A 10,510-nucleotide genomic window follows, 5' to 3' on the forward strand; every position below is an offset into this window, starting at 1 on the left:
TGCAGAGCAGAGAGGGACAATCCCCTCCCTTGCCTAGCTGGTGATGCTGTGCCTGATGCCTCCCAGGACACGGCTGGCCATCCTGGCTGCCAGGGCATTGCTGACTCATGTTAATCTTTCCATCAACTGGGACCCCCAGGTCCCTTTCCATGGCACTGCTCTCCAGCCTTTCATTCCCCAGGCTGTACACACTACCAGGGTTCCCTCGCTCCAGGTGCAGAATCCAGTGTATCTCCACTCTCTGGATCTTTTGTTTCCCAACTATCATCTAATACACAAAAGTGAAAATAATTTTTGAATATCTGTTAATGTTTATTCAAGTTACTCTGAATATTGAATGAAAGTTGATTTATAACACCATGCGTGAAAAGGGAATCTGTCATAACTGTGTATGTGAGTATTGTACTATTCATGAAAACTATTACAGAAAAAGAAACTATTCAAGTCAGTGTTAGCACCACTTATCTCTGTGTGACTACATAGAAATGATTACTTATTTTTATTTTACAGGAATTTTAAATTCCTTTAAAAACTGAAACTGAAGACATATATATTGTCTACAATTTGTATGTAGATTTGCTAATTTTGTATAACCAGTGCTGAAAGTGCCAGATACTACCAGATGTATCTCAATAGTTAGATCCTCTCTGTGAGTGATCTTGGACATCTTTGCAAGAAAAAAGGTTTGTGTCTCTGGGTCCAGGACCTCAGTGTCATACTCCTTTGGAATCTGCAGCGTACTATAGAGATGCTAGGGTTAAAGAAAAATCAATTAACTTAGAATTTTAAAAAAAAGTCCTATTTGGTTGTGCTACTCTTCTCAATTTACACCTATTGCACTGATACATCCAGAGTAATTCTTATACCAAGTTTTTTACAGTTATTTCAAGTATATTTAACTTCACATGCATAATTTTGCTTATACTAATCTCATTAAATTAACATCCTCAATGAGTGTGTAGAGCTGGTGCTGGAGACTGAAACTGGGAGGGAAATTTCAGAACTCACATCTGCCTGACAAAGTTTGGAGAAGGAAATATGAGATATGGCTATCAAACGTCTTCACGTACAATCCATCTGCAACCTCAGCATACTATCCTCTGTTTTCCTTTTTCCTACTGATCCTTTGTGTTCTCCATTCTGCCTGATTCACTCCTGAAAATGTTATTAGCTATATGTGTTTCTCTTGGTAAAAATCCAGCGTCCATTCGAATATTGTAAAAGAGCAGATCACTGTGGTTGCATTAAAAGAGTGATCTTACTTTTTTGAATATAGTATTCTGCACTGCAAATAGCTGTAAGCTATTGTCTGTATCACATTTTGCTTATATGTGTCTTGGGTAGAGGACTGTATTTCTTAAATTGAAATATTGAATAGAGAGTATAAATGTTTTCAGGCTAGAAATCAAACACTCTCCTTGACTCATTTTCTCCACATTATTTTAGGTCATTTCTGTTCCCTTCTACATTTTGTCAGGTTCCTGAGAAAAACTCCTCATTTGTTTATTTTATTATTTTTGCAAGGAGAAGACTTTCCTAAGCATTGGATAGGATGGATTAATCAGAATGGTTTAGCATGGTATTTTGAAAACATATTTCTCAATTAAACTTCCAAGATCATTTTAATACCAAAAATGAATAAATTTAGAAAATATCAGATAGCAATCTCTTCTAATGATTTTTTTGTTTGGGAAAAGATTGTTTTCCAGCACAAAGATAATTCAAACTCTTGATATTGTATTTGTTAAGACTCAAATCTTTGGTGACTTCGTTAGTTTTGTACAATTCAACCTTTTAATTCCAATTATGATGTAACTAACAGAGTAAGAATACATTTAAATATGATCTATCTGCTTCTATCTTCTCATTTTGCTCATAGAGAAGTCACTACTTTGCATGTATTTCTACCCTATTAATATGTGAATAATGCTCCCTTTTTATTGTACAGTAAAATGCTTATGGGAGTATATTCTCTATTAGTGGTGATCTTCATCTTATTAAATCAAAAAGATTTTTTGAACATTAAAAATTATCACATTGTTTATTTTAAAATTTCTTTGTTAGCCAGCTTTAAACAGCTTTCAACATTGTTTGGTTAAAATTTCTGAAGCTGCATATTCTCATGTTGTTAAGTGAAAAATCTTTTTCACAGAATGCACTTGAAAAGCACTCACCATTCATCTTCTATATCTCAGGGGTTGTTAGTGAATCCTGTGCTTGGGAACTTAAAGATCTTCTTGGAGTTTTCTATCACTCCTCTTGCAAAATATTGCAAGGAGTTACAGTCCCACAGCACTGACCTCTGACACTCATGTCAGGGGCAATTCAGTGAAATTTTCAAACATGTTGACATAGATTTTTTTTTCTGTTAAAAAGGTAAAATAAAATAATGTTTCTCCAACTATAAAATAAGGTTGCCAATTCTCACCTCATTCACTTGTGTAGTTCTGAACTGTTATAGTATTTCGGGAAATTTAGGGTTGAACACTCTTCACATCATTTCAGATAACTTCAACAAGCTGGCAAGGTTTTGAGAATTTTTGACCTAGTCAGCAAAAGTTAGTCTGTCTGGGAGGAAATGGCCACACTGAAAAAATGCAGCAAGTTTAGAGGACCTGGGCACATCTTTCACACTTCTCCATGCATCATGAGGAAACAAAGGGTGATGATGCTCAAGGAACATTTCAGTCACTCTTTCACAATCTGTATCTTTGAAGCAAGAAATAGAGTATTATCACTTACAGGGTTCTTAGTCATAGAATGAAAAATCAGTTACTAAGCTAATTCTTAATGGATGTACCTTGAATTAAAATATTTCCATTAGTCCCCACTAATATCCTAAATACCCATTGACAATCAGTTCACTGTTTATATACAGCCTGCAAACACTGGACAAAAACCAGAGAAATGAAGAAGTAATTCCTAGTGCCTAGGGGTGTGTCTACAATTTGTTTGGATTAAGAAAGAAAAATAAATCTACTTACTGTTCTCAGTCATTGGATTTCAGATTGCATCACATTGCAGGCTCGGAGCTCACAAACTAGATTCCTCTAGATGAAACTAAACAAGATAATGCATCCTAGGAGAACACCTAATGCATTCTTAGCATTAATGAACATTCATCTTTTAGGAGCAGACAACAGCTAATCTGAAGAAGCCCTCTGAAAAGCAGATGTTGAATATTGGATCTTCAACACCATCTGTCTTGATGTATAGATCTTTTACTCAAGTGCCAAACTAAATTCTAATATTGACATATCCTAAGTTTTTTTTCTTCTCCCTCTCTTCCTTTTGCCCAGTCTATTGACATCTCTTTCCATCATTCCACATATTAGATAGAGGAACAGTCTCTATGTTACATAACAAAGTGTGCATGGATACAGTTTATCAGTTATTTCTGGGCCCACCAATGGCTAAGAGACTGTATGTGCTGTTCAGCTGTTTGAGAGCTTGGATGTAGTTCGGAGCTCTAAGCTAGTCCATCCACCCATGTATTCCTGCTGGTCATTCCACTGGGTTTACGTAAGTCTTTGACTAACCAAACATCATCAGTATTCCTCCCAGCTGGCTGCATAATCAACGTATTGAAACTATTTTGAGAAGAGGTAGCAGCAGTAGCAATCAGCATCTGTACTTCTTTCCAATTATAAACTTGCGTCACTATTACTGTTTCCACAACTTTTGTCCTGTTTGTGGTAATGTAGGAAAAGGAAAGGGATAAGATGCACTGCAGGAATTAGGTGGGAAGCTGTCTCACACAGTAAGCAACACTAGTAGTAATCCAGCTGCTTGTTTGGGTATGTATTAATTCCTGTCTTTTTGTCATTTTGGACTCTTTTTGTATTTCTCTCATGGTATTTTCTGTAGAGGTTTTTTTGTTTGGTTGGTTTTTATTTATGGTGGTTCTTTTGTTGTTGTTGTTTGTATATGTTTGTTTTTTTCCTGATGCAAAATGAAAATGCATTCCAAAGCTTAACTTTTTGTATGAAATGAAGTTCTTGCTTTTTGAGGAAGTCTAGTTATAGGTACTACAGAAATACTAAATAAAAATACCTATGGCTATGAAATAATAATAATAAGTATTTAATAATAATTATGATGATTTTGCCACCTACCTAAGAAATAATTGTTAAACAGTAAACGTCCATCAAAACTTGACGATTGACTTACAGTTTCATTGAAGATTATGAGAAAGACAATGAAATATATTTACTTTAACAATTCACTGTAAAAAAGCTACAATATTTGAATTCCTGTGCAGTGTAGGTGTAAAGATTTGTGACAACCCCAGAAAGTTTGTCAGTTTGCCATTCACTCCATATGATTAGACATAATGAAATGTTGCACTTCTTTTTTTAAGATACCAGAAGGTATTATTTAGCATATTGATTACTTCCTTTAATATCTCTATCAGCCTGGAAGAAAAAAAGGAGTAAAGATGTTTGAATAAAGACAGAACAAAAGCAGAATGCTTTTTTTTAAGCATCACTCAGGAATTCGAAATGTATGTACTACAAACTACACTGCTGTACATTGTAAACTATAGATAGACTCCATCCTGAACACAAAGACAGGATGCCATCTGGTTCCTGTTGGCCAATTTTAAACTCTGCTTAATCTGGGGTTAGCTAATATCTCTGTGTTTTCATTTATGCAAAGTAATAAAAGCTTCTAATTGACCTTTGTATGAATATGCATGTAGAGTTTTGTGGGGTTTGTAGAAAAGCATTCCTGATATGGTTGCTGCTCTGCTCTGGGGGTTGCTGGAGGTGATGCAAAAGGCTAAGGGTACTAGAAGACTTCTTGTTATGTCTCTTGCAGGTCTTCCTGCATAGCCTACTATGAGTGAAAGGACAAGGATAGGGGAAAGATATGAACATAAAGACACACAGTGTTATTTGGTTGACAGAGGGATTTGCAGTTGTATGAGATCAATAAAAGAGGTAGGCACCAGATAAAAGACCTTTGGAGAATTTCATAGTTATGGAGGTTTTTGTCTGGCACCTTAATGACAACGACATAGTCAGTACACTCTGTGAAAGTCAGTGTCACTTTCTGTTATATTTTCATGTAAATGTGTGGTGTAGCTGTCTTTCTACTGATCGCTTTCGTCTAGAATCTTAAGGAGACATTTGGCTCACAGTGTTCTAGCTTTCTGTGTTATCATACAATAATTTGGGTTGGAAGAGACATTAAAAATCATCTAGTTCCAACCTTCCTGCCATGGTGTCCATCATTCTGAGCAACACTCTTTCCTTGTCTCACCTAGCTGTCCTTCCTAAAGACCCTGTATCCTTCCATTCTGGCACTCCAGTCATAAGAGTCATACTACCACATCTCCATGATTCCAATAAGATAACAGCCCTGCAGATGTGTGTATGTCTCTAGCTCCTCCTGTTTATTCTTCATTCTGTGTGTATTTGCATAGAGACATTTAAGTTGGACCCCCATAGAAGCTGCCTTATTGTCTGGAGTGGCTGGAATTCCTTTGTGTTGCTCTTTGGGTGCTCTCCTGCTGATCTGTGTCTTGGGGTGACCTTATGATGTGTATCCCATATCACTGCCTATGCCCAGAAATTAATTCTTGTGCCTTTCTATGCCTCTAAACTGAGCCTGAGAGGGGGAAGGAAAAAACTGAGCAAAACTTTTTCAAAGCAGTTTGCAGCTTGTTCAAGGTCACACAGAGATAGAGATTTTTTTTTCCAGCTGCAGCAGGGGAGCGAGGAAGCACCCGGCTTGCTGCACCCAAGTCAGTTTTTGGCCAGTTTTTCCAGTTTCTTTTTCTCCGGAGAGAGACTGAGAGTTGAATTTTTTTTTCCTTCCTTGGAATTTTGGATTTTCTCCCTTTTCCACTGGACTGCTACAATATTAGAACACATCAGGAGAACTTTCCACTGAGTGCAGAGGGCCTGGCCCTGGGCCAAGCCCCAGCTCCGAGGAGACCAAAGGGAGGACTCTAACACTTTCCCAGGTTTTTTCTCCACAGCGAAATTTTATTATTTAGCATTATTTTCCTTTTACCATGTGTTTGTTAAATAAATAGTTTTATCTCCTTCACTTTCCTTTGAGGAAAATTTATTTTTTCTCGAACCTGGTGGGGGAGGGGTGGTTGTGCCTTCTCTCAGAGGATATATTTCTAAATTTGGCCAAAATGGAACAATCTGTAACCCTGCTCTAGGCTCTGGGCATCTCATTCTGTCACTGGCATCAAACTGACAGGAGTGGGATGAAGTTCCCTTTATCCACCAATTATTGCTTAAAGCCCTCTTGACCAGCTTGTCAAGTCTGTCACCAAAGATGTGTTTCCCTCTCTCTGACATATGGGTTCCCTCTACCCTCAGCAGAACAGGTTTCTCAAAGCAAGCAGCATGGTCTAAGTTCTTAACCCCTGGCTGTGCCATCAGTCCTGTAACCATTGTTTATTCTCCAAATATGAATGTCCCTTTCAACATCCTTCCCTTAAACCAGGAATACTGATGAAAAAACTACCTGTGCTTCTGAGTCCCATATCACTGCTCACAAGACTCTGTAATCCTTGACACTCTTCATGCTGCTCATGGGTTTATGGTTGGCACCGACAGGAAACAGCAGTGGTCCTGGTAACAGCCCTGATAGAAGCCCCTGGTAAGGAGCTCACCACTAGAGAAGAGTGCAGCAGGCCAGCAGGTGGATGCCTCCATCCTTCTCAGAAGAGCCACCTGCTGCTATCACCTTGGCTTTACTTAGTTGTGATGGTTGCTGTACGGGGAGCAGGTGGGTCTGTCTTACTCAGCTCCAGCATCTCTCCTGATGTGATGGGTCTTTCCTCTTTAGTCTGCTGAGTGGCAAAGTGATTATTCCACTAGGTGAACTGCAGCAGTGTTTTCTGTCTCAAACTGGGCATAACATGGTATTTTGTGTCCTGATAGGCAGAGAAAAAACTCTCTGCTCCATTTTCTCTATGCCATTTTGTATTCACATTTCTCCTGCACTATAGAAAGAGGGCTGGGAAAAAAACCAACCAGCCAAACAAGCAAAATCTGTTGTGCTGCTGGCTTTTTTATTTTATCTTTAAAAGTACTGATATTCCACAAGGTTGAAATTTGCATCCAAATGGCATAAAGAGATTTACATTGGTAATAGTTCGATTAGTTCATTCATGCATTGATGGAATCCTGAAGCATCACAAAAATTACTGTATGTATTTGGAGACTAGAGTTTCCATTGTAAAGAAAGCACTGAAAATTCATATAGAAATTTAAATCAAATATCTTTGTGGATCCAGTTGCTGAAATGCCTACTGAATTGAATAAATTTGTTTACCTTAATTGACTGGTTGAATAAAAAATGAAGAAGAAACAAATAGCTGGAGAAATACTACCTCTGGGCAAACATTTCTGTGCTGAGAATAGTCAAGGGCAAGAAAAGAATTCCACAGAAAAGACATCAAAGGGACTATTGCAAAGGAAGAAGAAAGAATAAGTCTCTGAGAAGTTATATTTTCCTAGACTTTCCAAAGTCTAGGAAAAAATTCTGTGCAGTGAATGAAAAATTTCCAATTTTAAAAGATTTCCTCTTGAAATATTCTTTCCTCTTTTTAAGTTTAATTTCTATACTTTCTTAATACAGACTTGCAAAGTGAATAACAGCACTAACAGAGCTCAGTTGGATCATCTGGGAATGACTGAAGACTTAGATCTAGCCTACAGTGCCCTAGTGGTGTCAGAATTGTGCAATTTCTCCCTGTAGAAGTAACAGAGTGGAACTTAATTTTTGAAGTCTGCACACAGAAAGAAAGGCAGCTTCACACCTGTGTCTGAATATCAAGTAAGACCATCATTGCTGGAGAATGGGACTTCTTGTGGAAATTATCTAGTGGATGGGAAGGAGAAGAAATTAATGTTCACCAAAACTGGGGATAGAAAGAAGGTATAAAACACAGGGATTAATTTTGAAATATCAATCAATCTTCCTATTAGATGATATTGTTACATGTCCTATTGTGAGTGGATACTACTACTAAATACATGCTATTAGTGGATACTAATACATCCTAAATTTTTCCTTATCTTATGTTAAGGAGACAGTATCACTCACCCGTCATAAATTATTCAAAATTTCCTAAGGAACTTCTAAGCACCCAGAAGTCCCCATGGCATAAATTATTTGACAACTTGACCCTAAAAAGTTGGAGAGCCTCCAGAATGTGATTTTCTAGTAACTTAGCTTCACATGGCTAAAGCACAAGAAGACTACAGAGGATGTTTTGCTCCCCAAAAGCATATGGAGGACATTTCCAGCTCTTTAACTTTCATGTGCTCTTCTTCACAAAATAGAGCAGACTGAAGCATATTAGCTGGTGTTCATGATAAAAAGTCTAGTTTGGAATTCATGGCACTTGCTTGAAATACATGTGATGCTTTATTTGGGATAGAGGTGTCTAGAGATTACATCTGGTGAATCATTTTTGAATACTGGTTGAAAACAAGTTATTAAGAACAGCTTGAAAGTAGAATTGAACCTCTGAAGTGTAAGGTTTTCTAACTCTGGCAATCCAACTTTTCATAGGAAACAAGCCAGGTAACAGTTTAATTACTAAGGCCTTCACCCAGCTCTGCATCCAAAAGTGTACTTTTGGAACTGCACAGCATTCCACTGGAATCATGGTTGTTTGAGTTTAAGTAATGGCAATTTTGGAGTTAAAGGACAATATTTAAAATATTTATTTAGTGTATCATCACTTAAATATTCTATTTGGTTTGTTTCTACCAGGATGTAGGATGTCTGTACAGGTAGACACAGATGAAAAGATAGACTAGTCTAGATGTTCTAGGAGAGGAATTTTTCCCTTAAATAATTGACTGCTTTGACTTTCAGAATTTTTGCTTTCTTCTTTTTCACATGGAGACTTTTGTCAAGAAAAAAAAAATCTTGAAACATCCTTAAAAATCATGTTTTTATTGTACTCTAATACTTATACATACAAAGAGAGGGAAAGCCAAACTTAGTATTAGTAAAAAAAATTCAGGCTTTCACTTTCAGATAAAATATGCATGAGATAATCACATATATCTGAGAGGTAACTTACTTTTTCAATCCCTGTGATAATACTGTGAAATGTTCATGTTGTGAGATACTTGTCTTACATAATTAGATATTGACATTCTTTCCTTTGCCTTTAAGATCTCCTCTGGAAGTCTGAAAATGAGATTAAAAAAGAACAACTTAGTATATCTTCCTTACAGGAAGCATTCACTACCTCTCATTTAAAAGAAAAAAAAGGTGATAAAAATGTTGTTTTCAAATATAATATCCAAATAATTCTTTGACATTCAACATAGACTCTTGAAAGTATAATGAATATGAATATATTCTCATTTGATTAAAATTTTGCTATTTTCTCTTTTATTGTTCTTTTGTTAAACACTTGAGTTGCAACAGCCTTACAAAGTAATTTTTCAACTTTACCCAGAGTGCCATCTAATGGTACTGTTGTCTCAGATGAAAAAAACCCAACAGTGTGGGTCATATCGAAGATTTCATTTTAAGATACAAATGAATTACATCACCGTGTTGGAATGCAGCCATCAATTTGTTCAGCAAGTAGAGAAGGCTAGAGAGGAAGTGATCCAATCTTTATATTGTTTTCTCATTGGATTAATTAATCATCAACTTAAATTCTGCTATTTTAGTGAAACAGTAAGACTTCAATACAAAAATTAAATAAGAACAGTGGTAGGATGCTCATTGTCATTTCCTTCATCATCCTTTTTTTATTCTCTTTTACATTGCATCCTTCTCTAAAATTCTGAATGTTACTTCACTACTCTAATGCACAACATAAATTTCAACTCCAAGGATCTATATAATTGAAGCCACAGAATAATCATAAAATTTAGACTTTCCTAACTTAATTTGTTCCATGAAACACCTTGTATATATGTGATACCTTTAAAACCTGATATTAATGATGACACAAAGCTCCAGCTGGAGACTACAATAGATACCTAAAATGATTTACTTCAGTTTTGCACAAATTCTTTTGATTTGGCACCCTATCTCCCATTAGAGTTTGCATTTACTATAAATTTAGATGTACTAATGCCTGTGGTAACATATCAGGCTCACTTGACAGTGAGACAAAATTTAGCTTGAAAAGGCTTGTGCTGTATAACACTTTGGCCCATTATATTCCATTTACTTTTATTGCAGTCAGGGAGACCTAAATTCATCTCACAACAGATTCTGATTTCAAAGAAAAAATACACTGCTAATAATGCACTTTATGTTGCTCCCCAGATAATGGTTTAAAAATTGAATTGATTTTTTTTTATATCACATTCAATTTTATTCTTCTCAATATAAGGAATACATTGTTGAAATTGAAAGGGGGCAAACAAAATGATCCAGGTCTGAAAGTCTGAATTACAAAGAAGGATTTGCCTGTATACTTTAGAAAATAGAAGTCCAAGCAAAGACCTGTTGACAAGGAAATAAGATTCTGAAAGAAAGGAACACACTGACACTAGCA

Source organism: Corvus moneduloides, chromosome 1, assembly GCF_009650955.1.
Source record: "Corvus moneduloides isolate bCorMon1 chromosome 1, bCorMon1.pri, whole genome shotgun sequence".
NCBI lineage: Eukaryota > Metazoa > Chordata > Aves > Passeriformes > Corvidae > Corvus > Corvus moneduloides.